Raw genomic sequence first — 19,261 nt, forward strand, 5'->3', positions numbered from 1 at the left:
CTCTGCAATGGCAAGTTTTCTTCCTGCATTGGGGAGCAAATGCCGGAAGTTTGTTTGCTGCCACTCAAAACGGTGTGCACTTCTTCCTCTTAATGCTAATTCAAGATGATCTTTAAATGTAGGGTGGAAACATATCCAGGTGTGGCTATTCCCTCACTTTCTTGCTAACATTAGCCTGTAATACACTTTGTTTATTTCTGGCGTAGTGTGATGTATAAATCTATTATGCTTAACACCATTTATGAAAACCAGACCACTCTGGTTTGCTCGGTAAGCTGTGGTTACAAATTCTGGCTTAGCATAATATTTGTATTGGTAGTAAACTGATAGATGTCAGTGATACAGGATCTTTCTTGCTGCTGCTTTTGAGTATGTTCTGAAAATGAACACATCCTGCGCTTGCATTGCACTGTAAATCATAAGCCTTTTATGTTGGCTCCTGTATTAATAACTCAGTGGACTTTGCTACTTCATTCATAGGACAGCTGTGACTGTTATGGGCCTGTTTCAGAGCATGTCTATATAGGGTGTCTCTTAAATGTGTGTACAAATAGACATTCGTGTTTGTGCATGAGGGCAACGCTTTGAAAACTATCCTTTTCCCCCTTTTTATTACGTAGTTATAAATCTGGATACACTGTATTGTTTCAATACAGGGACAGATATACGGTATTGAAGATTATTGACATTCTGTCATTTAGATAACTTAGAGTGTTGAAAATAGAGAAGAGAAAAAAAGTGTCCTATCAATATTAATTACAATTTAGGATGTCAATATTGCAAGCATAGAATTATTTGGCTTTTTCATCCAGAGTTGAGTATAACATTGATGCAATTTGTAGCGGTTCTTTTTCCAAAGTATTTGTTGTATGATAAAGGTTTCAATCTTAAGCTGATTACTTAGTATTAAAGTCTCCATTGTATTGTTACTTAACACACGCACACAAACATATATATAATTTGTTTATTTATTAAACTTATATAGCCACCCATCTCACATACGTGGCTCTGGGTGGTGTACAATAAAACAGTCAGGTAAAACAATAATAAAACAACAATATAATACATTTCTTCAGCAAAGGATCGTTACCTTGCCGTGGTGCTGGCGTTTGAGCACCTCAATGATGCCATGAGCTGAACCGTGAAGGGCCACCCAAGATGGGAAGGTCATGACAGAGAGGTCAGACTAAATGCGATCCCTGGGGAAGGTAATGGCAACCCACCCCAGTATTCTTGCCATGAAAACTAAATGGAGCAGTACAACCAGAGAGATGTCGGTATACCATCGGAAGATGAGACCCCCCGGTCGGAAGATGGTCAAAATGCTACTGGGCAGGAACAGAGGATGAGTTCAACTAGCCCCAAACGTGATGACGCAGCTAGCTCAAAGCCGAAAGGACAGCTAGCGGCCGACAGTCCTGGTGGTGAACGGCGAATCCGATGTTCTAAGGATCAACACACCATTGGAACCTGGAATGTAAGATCTATGAGCCAGGGCAAATTGGATGTGGTTATTGGTGAGACGTCAAGATTAAAGATAGACATTTTGGGCGTCAGTGAACTGAAATGGACTGGAATGGGCCACTTCACATCAAATGACCACCAAATCTACTACTGTGGACAAGAGGACCACAGAGGAAATGGAGTAGCCTTCATAATTAATAGTCAAGTGGCTAAAGCAGTGCTTGGATACAATCCAAAAAATGACAGAATGATCTCAATTCGAATTCAGGGCAAGCCATCTAACATCACAGTGATCCAAATATACGCCCCAACCACAGATGCTGAAAAAGCTGAAGTAGAGCAGTTCTATGAGCATCTGCAGCACCTACTGGACAACACGCCTAAAAGAGATGTTATTTTCATCACAGGAGACTGGAATGCTAAGGCGGGCAGTCAAATGACACCTGGAATTACAGGTAAGCATGGCCTGGGAGAACAAAACGAAGCAGGACATAGGCTGATAGAATTTTGCCAAGACAATTCACTCTGCAGAACAAACACTCTCTTCCAACAACCTAAGAGACGGCTTTATACGTGGACTTCACCAGATGGACAACACCGAAATCAGATTGACTACATCCTTTGCAGCCAAAGGTGGCGGACATCTGTAGAGTCGATAAAAACAAGACCTGGAGCTGACTGTAGTTCAGATCACGAACTTCTTCTTGCACAATTTAGGATCAGACTAAAGAGATTAGGGAAGACCCACAGATCAGCTAGATATGAGCTCACTAATATTCCTAAGGAATATGCAGTGGAGATGAAGAATAGATTTAAGGGACTGGACTTAGTAGATAGGGTCCCGGAAGAACTATGGACAGAAGTTCGCAACATTGTTCAGGAGGCGGCAACAAAATAAATCCCAAAGAAAGAGAAAACCAAGAAGGCAAAATGGCTGTCTGCTGAGACACTAGAAGTAGCCCGAGAAAGAAGGAAAGCAAAAGGCAAGAGTGATAGGGGGAGATATGCCCAATTAAATGCCAAATTGCAGAGGTTAGCCAGAAGAGATAAGGAATTATTTTTAAACAAGCAATGCGCAGAAGTGGAAGAAGACAATATAATAGGAAGGACAAGAGACCTCTTCCAGAAAATTAGAAACATCGGAGGTAAGTTCCAAGCAAAAGTGGGCATGATCAAAAACAAAAATGGCAAGGACCTAACAGAAGAAGAAGAGATCAAGAAAAGGTGGCAAGAATATACAGAAGACCTGTATACGAAGGATAACAATATCGGGGATAGCTTTGATGGTGTGGTCAGTGAGCCAGACATCCTGAAGAGTGAGGTTGAATGGGCCTTAAGAAGCATTGCTAATAACAAGGCAGCAGGAGACGACGGCATCCCAGCTGAACTGTTCAAAATCTTGCAAGATGATGCTGTTGAGATAATGCATGCTATATGCCAGCAAATTTGGAAAACACAAGAATGGCCATCAGACTGGAAAAAATCAACTTATATCCCCATACCAAAAAAGGGAAACACTAAAGAATGTTCAAACTATTGAACGGTGGCACTCATTTCACATGCCAGTAAGGTAATGCTCAAGATCCTGCAAGGTAGACTTCAGCAATTCATGGAGTGAGAATTGCCAGATGTACAAGCTGGGTTTAGAAAGGGCAGAGGAACTAGAGACCAAATTGCCAATATCCGCTGGATAATGGAAAAAGCCAGGGAGTTTCAGAAAAACATCTATTTCTGTTTTATTGACTATTCTAACGCCTTTGACTGTGTGGACCATAACAAATTGTGGCAAGTTCTTAGTGGTATGGGGATACCAAGTCATCTTGTCCGCCTCCTGAGGAATCTGTATAACGACCAAGTAGCAACAGTAAGAACAGACCACGGAACAACGGGCTGGTTTAAGATTGGGAAAGGAGTACGGCAGGGCTGTATACTCTCACCCTACCTATTCAACTTGTATGCAGAACACATCATGCGACATGCTAGGCTTGAGGAATCCAAGGCTGGAGTTAAAATCTCTGGAAGAAACATTAACAATCTCAGATATGCAGATGATACCACTTCGATGGCTGAAAGCGAAGAGGAACTGAGGAGCCTTATGATGAAGGTGAAAGAAGAAAGTGCAAAAGCTGGCTTGCAGCTCAACCTCAAAAAAACCAAGGTTATGGCAACCAGCTTGATTGATAACTGGCAAATAGAGGGAGAAAATGTAGAAGCAGTGAAAGACTTTGTATTTCTAGGTGCGAAGATTACTGCAGATGCTGACTGCAGTCAGGAAATCAGAAGACACTTAATCCTTGGGAGAGGAGCAATGACAAATCTCAATAAAATAGTTAAGAGCAGAGACATCACACTGACAAAGGTCCGCATAGTTAAAGCAATGGTGTTCCCTGTAGTAACATATGGCTGCGAGAGCTGGACCATAAGGAAGTCTGAGAGAAGGAAGATCGATGCTTTTGAACTGTGGTGTTGGAGGAAAATTCTGAGAGTGCCTTGGACTGCCAGAAGATCCAACCAGTCCATCCTCCAGGAAATAAAGCCAGACTGCTCACTTGAGGGAATGATATTAAAGGCAAAACTGAAATACTTTGGCCACATCATGAGAAGACAGGACACCCTGGAGAAGATGCTGATGCTAGGGAGAGTGGAGGGCAAAAGGAAGAGGGGCCGACCAAGGGCAAGGTGGATGGATGACATTCTAGAGGTGACGGACTCGTCCCTGGGGGAGCTGGGGGTGTTGACGACCGACAGGGAAGTGGCGTGGGCTGGTCCATGAAGTCACGAAGAGTCGGAAGCGACTAAACGAATAAACAACAAATAATACATTTATATAAACAAACAAACAAACAAATAAATAAATAAATTATTCACCGCCCATCTCCCCCTCATGGGGGACATACATATATATTGATAAAAGGAAAAATAAATGAGGCAAATTTAAGAAGAATTAAAATACCAAACAGTAGCAGAAAAAAGGAAAAGGAAAATAAAAAAAGAACTATTGGGTTTCTGACTTCCCCCTTTTTCTAATTTACAATATTTGTAGATATTTAGGCCCTCTTAGAAGCCAGACTGTAAGTGATTGTATTTGCCATGCTGGGTACTGTGTTGTATGTATGGGAACTATTCTTGTTAAATTTGGTTAAACTTCTATTGTGTATATGTACTGTTAGTTTTGCCAGCTTGAAAGCAATCCTGTCTTTCATTTCTTTCCTCCTCTGCCAATCTGGTGCACCTAACCTATTTGACAAATGAGTCTAGGGTTTTTTTGAGAGTCAGCCACACCCACCTGCGCTTTTGCATGCCAATTTGTACACTGCAGCAAAAGGTTGGTAGAGATGATTGTGTTTGTGTGTTGTGGGGGGGATTATTCCTTTATTTTGCAAAAGATGTAGACAGTTCCTAAATCCAGGAATTTATAACACTCTTTCCCTCCAGTGTCTTATGCCCTTATGTGTGAATCTGAATTTCACCAAGGGCTTAAAGTGGTGAATCTTTTGAGGGTAAACTAACTGGTATGTTATTTTTACCACAGTTTTCTATACATTAAAAAAGAAAAAGAAACTCCTACATAGGTAGGAGAAACTATGCTGAGAGCTATGTGCAAAAACTGGGGTTTTGTGTATAGTGCAAACAGCTGTAGGGAAGAACACATTTTCTTCACTGGTAAATGGAACAGGCAGTGGAGGGGAACAGTGACTGAGTTATATGTAATCTGGGAGAAATACGTGTTTTTTGAAATAATGAAATGCAGCTGAGGTGGACTGCCGGTTTCTTTCAGAGCACAGGAAGATCTAAAAAGGGAGAGCAGGGGATAAAGGATGAAAGTTGCATGGCAAAGGATTGCAGCGTTGCAGCACCCATGCAAAAGGGCAGAGCTTGCATTGTTACTTTGACAATGCCAGGGGTCCATATGAGGTAGGAATGTGGTGCTGGACTTAGGTTCAAGTTCTCCCCTCGCCATGGGTGCTTACCAGAGTCAAAGTGCCTCAGCCCAGCTTACCTCGCAGGGCTGTTGTGATGATAAACTGAAGGAAGATCCCCTCTTTGAGCCCCTAAGAAACAGGTAGGATATAAATCTAAGCAAGAAATAGAAATATATTTCCCCCTAGGGTTTTGCATCCATGCTCCCTAAACAGAGGCTTGGCTTATGGCCGGTATTCTCCCCTGCACATAATTTGGAATGGGGGGACACCAGAAAAGAATTTTCTTCCCTCTCTGCTCTGCCCAACATACAGCCATTTTCCACACTGCTCCTTCTCCCCCACCTCCGAGCCATTAGCTCCCACTCCTGGGAATCTGTCCATTGGCCTGCGTTTGGCGGATTTGTTTAAGGTGGTAGCTGTGGAAGGCCTTTGCTTACAGTATACTTGTTTTAATTAATTAAATTAAATTAAATTTGTTTCTAACTCCTGAGCTTAGAGGGCTTTGCTGTGGAATTCCTTTTGGGGAAGGGTGTGTGTGGCGCAGGGGGAAGATAAAGTGCATTTCAGAAAGAGGAAAAACATGTAAGTTTATACAAGCTGCAAGAGCTCTGGGACATCCCCCCCTCCAAAAAAGGGTGGGGTTTGCTTGTTAGTTAAGCTGCATTCGGGGGTTTTTAGAGGCTCACACTACATTCCTCTTTTCCCAGGCAAGGCCTCAGAGCAACGTTTTAGCCTGTTGATCCCGTTGAATCAACCCATCAGAAAGCAACAGAAAACGGTTCCTCCGAGCCCTCTTCTGAAACTCAGATTTTTCCATGGAGTCCGAAGAAGATAATTAGGCCACTTCAAATGGGGAGATGAAAAACCCGATGGCTTTATTCCTGCCGTCCAGTATTTAATTTGGCACTCCGTTCTCTTTCAGGCTTGCCAAAAGGGGTGAAAGGAATGGCTTTGCAATCAGCAAGCTGGATTTGCCGGGGACTTTGCAAATTCTCCTGCGTGTCCTGTTAAAGGGAGAAAAAAAAAAAAAAAAAAAAGGAAAAACAGCTGTATGATTCATAATGTGGAAATAAGTTACAGCCCTGGCTTTTTCTGATTTATGGGGAAGCTAAATCTTGAGAAGGAAAAATGCTAAAGATTAGGGATGCCCACCTGACTGCTTTTTCACATAATCTCAAAGAAACCAAACTCACAGGTAAAGATTAAGGGTTACTGTATTAGTACGTGTGAAAAGGATCTCAGCTTGGCAATCGCTCACACCCCAAATACGTGTTGCAAAAAGGCAAATCCAATTTTAGTCTGCATCAATAGGAGTATTGTTTCCAAATTCTGGGAAATAAGTGCTTCATTTTATTCTGCATTGCTCAAACCCAATTTGATTAGAGCAGTGTTTCTCAACCATGGCAACTTTAAGATGTGTGGACTTCAACTCCCAGAATTCCCCAGCCAGCATGGCTGGCTGAGGAATTCTGGGAGTTGAAGTCCACACATCTTAATGTTATCAAGGTTGAGAAACACTGGATTAGAGTGTCCAGATCTGGGGACTACAGTTTTTAAGGAAAATTCAGGAAACTAAAACGTTTGGAGAAAAGCAACAAGGGATGGAGGTTTAGAATCTAATTTTCTGAGGGAATGAAGTCTATTTAGCCTTAAGAAGAGGAGGGGAAATAGGATAGGAGTTTTCAAATCCTAGGAGAAGGTCACATAGAAGGAAGGGAAATGGGTCAGCTGAGTGTAAAGAAAAACCTAACAGGAAGAGCGGTTTGACAGTGCAACCAAGGGCGGTGGTGCACTTTCTTTTGCTGAGTGTGGTGAAACAGGCTCACAAACAGGCTTGAGTGCAGACAGCTGCTGAATGGAGGTGCTTTAATTTGGATTCCTGCATGGGATCAGAGTTGGACTCAGAGGCCTGAAGGATCTCTGTGATTTCTTTTACCCTGAATTTCCTGTCATTTCATTTCAGTTATGGGGACTGAGATGTGGGGAGGAGAAAAATGCCTCCCTCTGTGCTTTGCATTATCTGATCCCTGTGTCTCCTCTACCTTCCCCACGTTAGTGTTTCTCAACCTTAGCAACTTTAAGCTATGTGGACTTCAACTCCCAGAATTCCCCAGCCAGCATGCTTTTCTTAACATTCAGCTGACCCAAGGAATGCTGGCTGGGGAATTCTGGGAGTTGAAGTCCACACAGCTTAAAGTTGCTAAGGTTGAGAAACACTATGCATCTTTTCTAGATCAAAATGTTAAGATGTGCTATCTTGTGGACGGATTGCATGATAGGCTTGAATAAAATCACAATTCACAGTTTTCGGTAATAATCCCTTATCCTCCTTGTAACTGAGCCTTCCTTATGGAAATATGAGTGAAAAATGCACAGTGTCTTTAGTAAAAAAAAAAAAAAAAAAAAGCCCAGGCTTGAACGAACTGTGCCTTTTCCTTGGCACTGGGGTCATGGCATCCAGCATGTCCACAGCTGGGCAGATGCAAGACATTATGACCTCTAATGTTCTTTTCCAGCTAGGTGTGCAGTGGATAATGCGTAAGTATTTTCATGGCTTGCTTAAATCCGCAGCCCTGACTAATAAAACCTGTTTTGTGTCTTATTTTAAATATCCTAAATTTCAGCGAGTAGCCTACAGGTAGTCCTTGCTTACCGACCTTTCATTCAGCGACCGTTCAAAAGTTACAATGGTGCTGAAAAAGGAGTCTTAGGGTGGGTCCTCAAATTCTGGCTGTCACAGTGTCCCCATGGTTATGTGATCACAATTTGGGTGCTTGGCAACCGGCTCTCACTTAACGACGGTTGCAGCATCCCACGGTCACGTGATCGTCATTCGCAACCTTCCCTGCTGGCTTCCCACAAGCCAAGTTAATGGGGGAAGCCAACTGGGAAGGTAACAAGTCTCTCTGGTAAGTCACCGCCTGGTAGCAGCCACACCTGGCCCCGCCATGCTTGCGCCGTGCCTTACCTGCCTGCCGGCCTGCTTGTAAACCACCTGGGATTTGCTTAGCAACCCGTGATCCTCGCTTAACAACGGCAGTGGGGAGTGCCGGGATTACCATCACTAAGCGATGTGTCCCTCATTCTTCTTAAACCTGTAATACTTCATGCAGTGAAAAGTTCCAACCTTTAGTATATTAATTCAAAAGTATATTTATATTTTTAATCATACTGAACCTTGCAACACCATATTAAGAAATGTATGGATATTAAAGCAAAATGGGAAAATTGTAGGACAAGCCCATATTATATGAATGAATGCCTTAGCGCTCATTTTACACCTTCTGCAAAATGAGGTTGACCACCAGCCCTTTTAAAACAGCCTCTGGGATGTCTAGTAAATGTGGAAAAGGGTCTTTTGTTGAACCAATCTCATCCTAATTACCTTATTTCATATTCTTGAAGACCCTTAGCCATTGATTTCTTAATATGGGAATAGGTTAACTCAGAGTTCAGGGATCTTGCAAATAAAAAATATCCGTCTTAATCGTTCTCTTTAATTGTTTATGGAAAGAAAATATAGTAAAATTAAAACAATGCAAAATGCATTCCAGGATTGATAGTAATTTGGGAGTTTTAGATATGGCTAATTCATCAGGAGCCAAACAGTGAAATCAAGGAGGGATTTTACTGCATACATGTAATGCCATTTAGCAATTGTAGGCAATGCAAATTTCTCCTGCAGTAACTCGTATCAGTTAAAATCTTAATTGACAGTGGGCTAGACAGTAAGTATTAATACTCTTACTTGCCCATGACTTTTAAAAAAACTACTTGTGATTTCCAGATTGAGATTATCCCAGAATGTGTGTTTGTCACATGAATAAGGGCCAACGTACTTTCATCCTAACATCTTCAAATGTACCTTGCAGCCTTTAATGCAGGATCATGAAAGAAAATGGAGCCCAATTCCTGCCACAATATGAGGGGAGTCACATAATAACTTTCCAGGTGTGCCTCTACATTAGTGTTTCTCAACCTTGGCAACTTTAGGGTGTGTGGACTTCAACTCCCAGAATTCCCAGCCAGCATCTCTGTTTTGACACGATGGCTTGTGTTCCATTAAAAAAATAAAGTCAAAATACATGTGCAGAGGCAGACCTGAAAGTAAGGAAACTTAAAACGATGATAACTAAAAAAAACTAGGTGTTTGTGTGTTTATCTTTCCTATCAAAACGTCTTAATCTGCTTAAAATAATTTAAAGACACTAACATAGGAATACCTATATCCTAAAATAATAATCATTTTTACCACATGTATCTTTCCCCATAAATTCAGTGGGATTTTTAATAAATTATTTGTGTCATTTTTGAGATCAATTTGATAGATTTGCATCTGCAACTGAAAAAAAAAAACCTTGGAATCACTGTCTTCAAATACCTGAAAGAACTAAAAAAAAATTCAAACCTTTGTTATTTCAAATTTCCGTAGAGGTATTAGAGCCTGCAGGAAGTAAATGAGACTTATTCTAATTAATTGAATAAGCTGATAAATTACCAGACAGCTACATAATTTCAGTAAAAGTTGGTATAGAAAACATATGATGGTCCATAAACCAGAATAAATCATCAAATTACAGTAACAATTTGTGTTCATCTCCAACCACTGTTACACTCAAAACGTTCTCCGTTTGTCTCATGAAGCAATTCAGTGGTCCCGATATCATTTTAAAAGTAACCAGCCGTAGAGGATGTCTTGATGAGACATCGTAATAGAGAAAGAGATTACTTCATTGCAGATAACTCCAGCGAAGCGCTGCATGTTATTCTAATTCATATACAAAAAAGGGAGGAAATCCTTACTTAGACAAAACTTGTTTCAGAAATTTTCACTGCAGATTCATGATGGTTGAGAAGGAAGCATTCTGTCTGCCTCTTTCTCAGTTCCTAAATTTTTAGCAAGCATTAGTACTGCGTTTGGGCTTAGATTTTTTTTATTACAGTAAGACTTAGGATTTCTGAAATTCCAGTGTGCAAAATGGTCTGAACTTTCTGTCTGTGTAGTGCATGACAAAGCAGTCTTTGCTTGCTATCTCCCCACCTTTCAAGGACTTGAGACCAAGGGTGATAGGTGTTCATACATGATTTCTTGCCTACTTCGTTTCGCTTTAACGAAGCAGCTTGGTCGCTGAAGCAATATCCAGCCTTTTAAGCCATTCAGATATTTTAAACCAGGGGTTCCTACATTTTTTGCCATCGCACTGCTCTTTGGTGTAATCTTAATGTGCACATCTCCCCTTAAAAATCCAAACACCAAAATGAGCCCAAATGTATAATGAAAACAATACTATGAAACTTTATTAAAAATAAAGACATTTTAAAAAGCAAAGTTTGGGCCTCTTCTGCCACCAGGTCACCCACTTGAACCTAGTATTTTGGGGAAAGTGGATTTATTGTAAGAATGTACAGCTAAAAGGTTCTTCACACTCCCCTGGACTCTCTCTGCACCTCCCCAGGGGAGATACACATCCCAGTTTGGGAACCCTGCTATAAACAGAGAACACTATCCCATTTCATGGGGGCATCCTTCCTGCCCCCTCCAGGGGCCGCGGCCTCATCCCTAGAAACTTTGGGTATGTGCCACTCTAGTTAAATTTTTTGCTTTGGCATATATCCTAGTCTTCACGTTCTTCTGAAAACATTTACAGTTGCAGTCATGATTAATAAGAGAGACTAGATCATGGGATTTAGGAAAAGCAAAACAGACTCTTTGGATCATCAAGGATTTTGCAGATAGCCCTGCTGTCTCCTCCTTCAGCACTCCAGAAGTCTATTCCTGTCCTTTCGTAAATGATGTCCTTTTATAAATGTGCGATGCAATCCTGTTTGGCCAGTCACTCCAGCACCTTGCTTGCCCTATGTAGCTCAGAGTTAAATGAGAGCTTTTGGACTGGAAGGTGAATTTAGCCTCACAGCTGGTAAGAGACTGCGTTCCTTCTGTCCCTGCAAGCTGTTCTGAATTTTCAAAGGAGCCATTCATCCATCTGTGAAGCATTCCGGCTAATTATTCATTTTGAAAACAGTCCTGTTGAACGTGTAAGAGAAATTGTGGATCTGACATTGCTAGAACTTACAAGCTGCCTGTCCTGGATGATTATCCTGCCTCTGAAGCCTTCCTGCATTTCCTCTCCACCCTCCGGCATTGGCACAAGGCAACCTTAGGCAGAACTTGGAAATCAGGAATGGACCAATTCTCCCCACCACCACCTTCCTCAGCCACAATTCTGTTCTGGGTTAGCGGAAATTGAAAAGAACCTTTCTAAGAAAAATTGAGGAGGGCAGAGTTCCTTAGCGCCTGGCCAACAGGTTCCTTAATTGTTTGGTTACTTTTCCTGAAAAAAAAAAAAAGACTCCCAATATGGTTGATCTGCAGCCAGCAAGTATTCTTTAATTTTATACTTCAGATATTACAGTTCCTCTTGCTTGATTCGGACCAGTGCTAATTGCCTTGACTGGGTCTCACATCAGCCGAAGGGTTTGGGGGAATTTTCCTCATCCTCCCGGAAGGTACATTTTATTTGTCAATACATTTCTATCCTTCATTTCATTTCATTTCATTTCATTTCATTTCATTTCATTTCATTTCATTTCATTTCATTTGGCATAGAATTGGTTATATTGTCCATGTTTGCTGCATTTTTAATCTGCTCTTACTTTGATGCGTGCATGTGTTTTAGTATTTATGTCGTGATGGTGTCCTCTGTGGCAAGACGTTTTGGGGATAAAAATTGGGATTTTTCTAGGCAGCAGGTTTTAAGCCTGCTCCTCTCCCTACAGCTTGTTCAGCTGTGCAGTTAGCTTCCTTCAGCTGTACAAAGCATGAATCCCAACCATGATGTGTTCTGTCCTGCTGGATTTGACCCTAAGGCTACAATCAGTCTCAAAGTACTCATTGCAAGTACGTCCCACTGAGCCAAGGGGCAGCTCCCTCCAAATTTTCCTTTTAATTGTAACTTCCTGGCCTGCAAATTATCCTGGCCACAAAACAGGATGGAAGGTGGATGCTCACACTTTTTGGCTGAAAAGCAGGTGTGCGGAGGGGAAGGCCAGCAGAGAATACCAGAAGGTAACTGCCTTCTTTCCTCTTGCAAGTCGAGACCCCTCCCAATAAACCTGTGGGGGTCATTCATGGGGAGATGTGGCTTTTTCCTGTCTCTCTGCTTTCTCTCGAAAACTGACATTCTGCTAGCATCATCTGCCACCTGTCCTGGAGATTAACGTGTAGTTGTTTGCTGCAGTTAACTAACAAACACGAAGAGGAGCTTCTGAAATTGGTGGCGATGTGCACAAGCAATGGAAACTGGGTGTTGGAACCATGCACCTTCTCTTGATAATAGATTCACTGTCACTTATCTTAAAATTGTATCATGGTGTCAGCACTCTTTTCTTAGGATCATAAGGCATGTTGTGCTGGTTGCTTTTAAATTTATCTCCACTGACTCCACATTTTATGACGGAGCCCATGGGCTTCACGCTTTCCTATTCCACCTGAATTTGCACGCGTGAACTCTGAGTTGGAGGAATCACTGAGTATCTACACCAGTGTTTCTCAACCTTTAAGATGGGTGGACTTCAGTGCTGGCTGGGCAATTCTGGGAGTTGAAGTCCACCCATCTTAAAGTTGTCAAGGTTGAGAAACACTGATCTACACACTGGTCCCTTTCTCCATAGGTGGCTTTTGTGTGGCGTGTTTCTAGAGTATAATAGGAAAGACCTGTTCATCTTCAGCTTGGCCAGCAGTGGGCCCCACAACTTGGAGAAGCAGATCATGTGGTAGATGGCATCCGTTTCCTGATTCTTAATGCAGGCCTGTATTTTTTAGTACTGTCTCATGCAACGTTCACATTAGCAATTTTGCAGGGGATTCATTATATATATATATATGTATGTATGTATGTATGTATGTATGTATATGTGAAGTGCTCTTGTGCCAGTTTTTATTTATTTATTCATCATATTTATATGGCCGCCCATCTCACAAAAAGCATGACTCTGAGTGGCGTACAGTAAAAACTATAGAACAGTGATGTAAGAAACAATGAACAAATCCAGAAAATTAAAAACTGATTAAAAGGCAAAGAGAGGGCAGCAGATATTAACAGCAGCGGAGCCACCTCAGCAACTCACTACTTGGTTCTGAGTAGTATCTTGAGAGATGAAGAGGTTGAGTTAGTTCTTTAGCAGACTCGTTGTGAAACACAGAGACGGCAGGTATTAAAAAAGAACCTTTGAATGCAAAGTTGGTTGGAAAAGCATGCTCACAATGCCCCCACCTTGCTACAGGTAGTCTTCACTTAACGACCACAATTGAGATGAATTTTGGTTGCTAAGCAAAGCGTTCATTAAGTGAATCTGACCCAATTTTACGACCTTTTTTGCAGTAGTCATTAAGCAAATCACTGCAGTTGTTAAACGAACCATTTGGTCATTAAGTGAATCACGCAGTTCCCCATTGATTTTGTTTGCCAGAAGTCAGCTGGGAAGTTTGAAAATGGCAATCACATGACCACGGGATGCTGCAATGGTCATAAATGTGAAGTGGTTGCCAAGTGCCCAAATCGTGATCATGTGACTGCAGGGGTGCTGCAATGGGCAGAAGTGTGAGCATTGGTTGTAAGTTGTTTTTTTCAGCACTGTTGTATGTCTGAACCATCACTAAACAAATGGTCATTAAGCGAGGACTACCTCTACTTAGTCCTCCTGAGTTTTATTCATAAGGTGCATGGGATAGCCAGAAGTTGTAACCTTTGTTTCATTCTTATATCTTGGGTTGGCAAAGTCACCTCATGGTGTGTGGGTGTGTGTAAATCTTGACAGTTCAGCTTTTCTGCTTTTCCTGAGAGCCTTTGAGACCAGTGTGGGTTGTGACAGTTTTGCAGCTCAATGCTAACAGTGAGAATTGGGATAGAAGAACAGTTCTATGCAAAAGTTGAGGCACTCCTGGTCAAACTATGTTTCAATGAACCCCTAAGTGGACAGACTTCCCAGTTAATCAGGAATGAAAAAGGGTTTGGAATGAACTTCCCAGACTCCAGACTTGAACATTGTTGTGTTTAACTTTGCACCGTGTAGAGGTGGCTTAGCTTCTGCCCGCTTCAGGATTCATTGAAGTAGATAGCTTGACCAAGAATGCCTAAATTTTTGCATGCACCTGCGTCTTCCTTTCTCTAGGAATTTCTGATGCTTTTGGTTGTTTCTGCAGCACCACAGCAGAAATGTTGCGACACTATCATCTGGAGAGCCCCTTTAACCACAGAGGGCATAGAAATAAGAAGAACAGATGTGTCATGAGTACTGATGGCGAGCAGGAGGGGGCCCCTATCCAGGGGGGAAAACGCATGCGTAGCACTGAGGAATTAGGTAGCCATTCCAAGAGACACAGATCAGACCCCCCTTAACCTTTGGGGTTTATCTGTCTGGGTTTTCCCACGCTTCTTCAGTTTGTTAGGATTTTCTGTCTAATGTAGCAGTAATAAACACTAGAGACCTATTTCTTGTCTCAGCGTGATTCCTGGCTGTTAGGACAAGATTTTTTTGTAGAGCATCATCTTGGAATAGGAACCCAGTGGCAAATATCCTATGCTTCATCATGGTGGCTAGCTGTGTTAGAGTTGAAATATGAGAATGGGCAGCAAAAGGCTGCTAAGAAAGATACTTTTCTGCTCCTGCCCCTCCCTAACCCCCTCCTTCATCTTACCTTAATAATGAACTGTTTCCCCCATCGATTTCGTTCTTTCTGGAGAGAGACATGGATCTTTGTGTCACCTCCACCTTGAGGCCTTATTGGTGCTGGCATGGATGAAAACATGCATTTGACTGCTTTGCTATGTATCTTTAGTTTCTTGATCCCCTTGTTCCCAGAAGATGGTTGCACTCAGCCACCTTAATCATAGGTTCACTGCATCTAGACTAAGTGTGCCAAGCCTTTCCCTTGGGTTCCTCTAAGCAGATTTTCTTTCGTTCCATTGAACTGTTTGTTTGTATGAATGCTGCCATTGCAGGCTTCCCCAAACCCACAGGAAAGTGTGTTGTCCCTTCCCCAAAACTGTAAATGTTCTTTTTGGGGTGCTGTTGAACAAATGATGGAGCCCAGAGAGTATGTGCCCACCCACCTTAGAGTGTATAGTCCTATCTTCTCCATCCTCTCTATGGCTCCTTGCTCATTAGCACACTTGCACACAGATGCACATAAACACGCACACCCTTTATAAGTTGAGTTTCACGGGGGGCCTAGTCCTGCACCAACGGAAAGCTGGGGTAAATTTGCATTTCTTGGAGGTAGATACCACATCCTGTGTTCTCACTAATGAAAAAAGTTGTTTGTTTGAGGATCCAGGAAATGGTTTCTCCCTAAGAAAGCAGTCCACATCTGTACTGTAGCTGATTGTGGACTTAAGCTTGAGGTTTACCACATTTGGTTCTTGGGGGATGCTGGTTTTTCTGTGTTGATTCTATTTTGTTATGTCCTTAGCCATTATGGGCTAGCCACTCTCCCAGAAACGTTGTAATAGTTATCCCCAAAGCAAAGAAGATTTGAAACCTTCTACTTCCTTGTATACCCATAATTCAGCGATAGGTACCTGGTTTCTAAGTTGAGAATTGTAGCTGCCATTTCTGGCATCTCCGTGGCAACAGGTTTTGGAAAAGATCTTGTATTCTAATGACACCACAAAAATAATTTATTTTTCTAGTAGAACAGCCTCTTGTATCTTTCTTGTACAGTGGTAGTGAGTAAACAAGAACACTTTTAGCAAGAACACAGAAATTTTTCCTAGAAAATCATTTCAGGATGATAAATAAAATTCTTAATTACGTTATGATGATATTGTGTGAGATGATTCTGGAGGTTGAAATCCACAGGCTGTTTTTCCCTGTTCATATAATTGAGCCTTTCTTGCCTGTTTATCCCATTGTTGATCACTTCTGTTTTTAACATTTATTGTTTTGTTCTCATTTCCCAATGGCAAAATAAAGCATCCTAAGTATTTTCCAAGTATTTCATTCATTAAAATAATTTCATGAGGCTCTGGATCTTTTTAGAAATGGTTAGATGTGTGGAAAGTGTTACAGAGCTGTAAAAGGAACGGATTGGAAGGCAGAATGAATTGTTAAATAGTATTCTGAACTTATTTGGAGCTGAGAGGAAAGGGGAAGGATGAAAGGAAAAGAACTGATATGAGCAAATAATTCTTTTATTTTAAAATATTTATATTTCTGCTAAAATATGAATTGTCCTTGGAAGTTGCTTTTCTGAGAAGAAACAGCTGAATTGGAAGGAAGGAAGGAAGGAAGGAAGGAAGGAAGGAAGGAAGGAAGGAAGAGGGAGGGAGGGAGGGAGGGAGGGAGGGAGGGAGGGAAGGAGAATGAGGGAGGGAGGGAGGAAAGGAAGGAAGACTTAGAACTGAATAATGTGCTTTTTCAACCTGGAACCTCTTGAGGATGACTCCTCAAAGAAATGTGTGGCCTATATGTGCCTCCTAGATGGTGGGATGTGGACAACAGTATCTTTTCTTGCAAGGTAGCCTCTACATTAGCATGCAGGGGTTAAACTTCTGCGACTCACTCTAAGTAGGGCTGTCCCTGAAGATGACTTGGAAACTGCAGATGATGATGCAGAATTTAGCCTTATGTTTAATGACCAGCGTCAGCCACTTCAATCAAACAATGCTGTCCCTTCAGGAGATGCTTTCACTGCTGGCAGGCTTCTGGATCGAATTGAAGGTCTTGATTTTTACCTATGAAGATACAACCTCTGTCCTTGTTACCTGTGGGACTATTTCTTCCAAGCAGAGACTGCCTTCCCTAGCCAGGAAGGGGGAGCAACTTGGAAAGACCTCTTTCGAATAATCACCTTCTCTTGTTTAGTGACATTGTCTTCAAAATCCTCCAAGGGCCCAAACCAGAAGGGTCTTAAAAATTGTCTAAAAATATACCTGCAGTACAGATTAACTTGGTTTATCCAGTCTCATTTTCCTCAAAGTGACCTATGGCATGTCGTTTTTCTAAGAATGGAAAAGAGATATGATGATAAAGGAGCACGTGCATCTCCTTGACTTGAGTGTGCTACATTGGTGATAACAGTAGGAATGCTAGAAATCCCGAATTTTTCTCTCTATATCACCTGAGTTATATATAGACAACATTATGTATGAAGACCAGTGTTTCTCAGACTTGGCAACTTTAAGACATGTGGACTTCAACTCCCAGAATTCCCCAGCCAGAATTCTGGGAGTTGAAGTCCACATGTCTTAAAGTTGCCAGGTCTGAGAAACACTGATGTAGACCAACTGAGGCCAATTCTCTTGCTGTGAAGGTGATTCAATGACGATTTGCTTAGCATGTATTCATTTGAGTACGTCATTCTGGAGAAAGCATTAAAACCTAGAGAGCAGGATAGGGTTAAATAAATATACATGTATTTTCACAACCTTCTCTCCCTCTCTCTTCCCCTCTCCCCTTCCTGTGTTCAGAAATACGGCTTTCAGACAGGGGACATGCCTGGTGGAAGGTACATTGCATAATGTTGAGCTATTTCTTGCTCATAGCTCAACAGACTGGGAAGGCAGATGGGAAGTGGGAGCAGAGAATGATCTGGCTTAGGTTCCATTTGTGCTTCATTGATGACACATCCTATCAGAAGTCAGCAAGTTTTCCTTCCTCCGCAAATAATTTCTTCCAGTTATTTGCTAGTGGTAACTCTCTAGAGACGGGGAGAGTGTGTTTCCTTGCTACCTGCTCTTCTGACAACCTGTTCTTCCTTTCCAGAGTGTGCTGTGTTGTCACCCTGGGGCTAATACGTGAACGGGCAGGAGAAACCACGGGATTTTCATTGGCTATTTGACTGAGCTGTGGAACTGCAGTTTTAGCGTGCGCACGCACGCACACACCCCAAAATGAAGTTCATAAAAAAACAAACTGCAGAAACTTTCCTTGTTTTTCTTGGCACTGCTTTCAGAAAGCATTAAGGATGTGTGTACAATATGTCGAGGAGGCTGAGATTTGCAGCATTACTAGGAAGTAGGTGCTAAGGATGAGAAGTCGTTGAGTATTGAGCATGCCTAACCAAACTGCATTTCAGACTGGAAACACTGCCCAAGTTTCATATTTTTGGCCTTTACAAGGGCTAGGGCCTTGCTTATTTCAGTAATTAATGTCCAAGCATCCAGGGTGGTGTCCAATGGTTCTCAATCCGGATCTCAGTCAACGTTAAAGCAAATCAGATATTTTATTGTTCTGTTTTGGGGCATGATGCAAAGCAAGTTTTTCCAGATTGCAGAATTTCTGCTTCTGCCCTTGAAGGGCCAGCCCAGCCTATCCTTCAGGATTCATATTGTCCGGGAAAACAACCTGAAGCAACTCAGGAGCATATGAAAAACACATGCTTCAGTGGCTTATTTTCATTTAAACTCTGCAAAGATTGGAATTGTCATTCTGGAAGAAGGAACAAGGTGGAGCAGGGAGCCGAAATGTAATTCCACTAATTGGGATGTAGCCAGGACTCCAGTTCACAGAAAGTTTGCATAGCTGACGCTGTGCCTGATGTTTCCTTCCCTCTGTGCTTTTCATTAAAGGATGAGCAATATGGCATCTCTGCACTTTGTGTACTTGAAAAGCATTCCATCCTGTTCGTTCTCACCAGAGTGTAACTTTTCTTACACAACACGCCCTTCTGTGCACATACAGCACTGGCCTTGTGAATAGGATGTTGGCTCTTACATTAACTGGACCGTTAGCACTTTCTGCCGCATCCTTTTCCTAGTGCCACGAGGACATGACAATTGTGGTTGAGAATTAAAAGTATTTTGCACTTTCTTGAAAGCCCTTGGGATTCCCTGAAGAGCAGATGGGCTGCAGCGGTATGACAGACAATCAGT

At 41.9% G+C, this 19,261-nt stretch overlaps 1 protein-coding gene across 1 annotated transcript in view; it reads left to right on the top strand.

Moving 5' to 3' along the window:
* The window catches only part of RNF24 (ring finger protein 24), a 145,329-nt gene extending 127,773 nt beyond the window's left edge, over positions 1 to 17,556 (top strand). Inside the window, exon 7 of the transcript XR_010068418.1 lies at positions 17,547 to 17,556. The gene's annotated coding sequence lies outside the window, so the exon portion shown is untranslated. The remainder of the gene's footprint in view (positions 1 to 17,546) is intronic.
* The last annotated feature ends 1,705 nt before the right edge of the window (positions 17,557 to 19,261 follow it).

This window comes from Candoia aspera, chromosome 8, assembly GCF_035149785.1.
Source record: "Candoia aspera isolate rCanAsp1 chromosome 8, rCanAsp1.hap2, whole genome shotgun sequence".
Lineage (NCBI taxonomy): Eukaryota > Metazoa > Chordata > Lepidosauria > Squamata > Boidae > Candoia > Candoia aspera.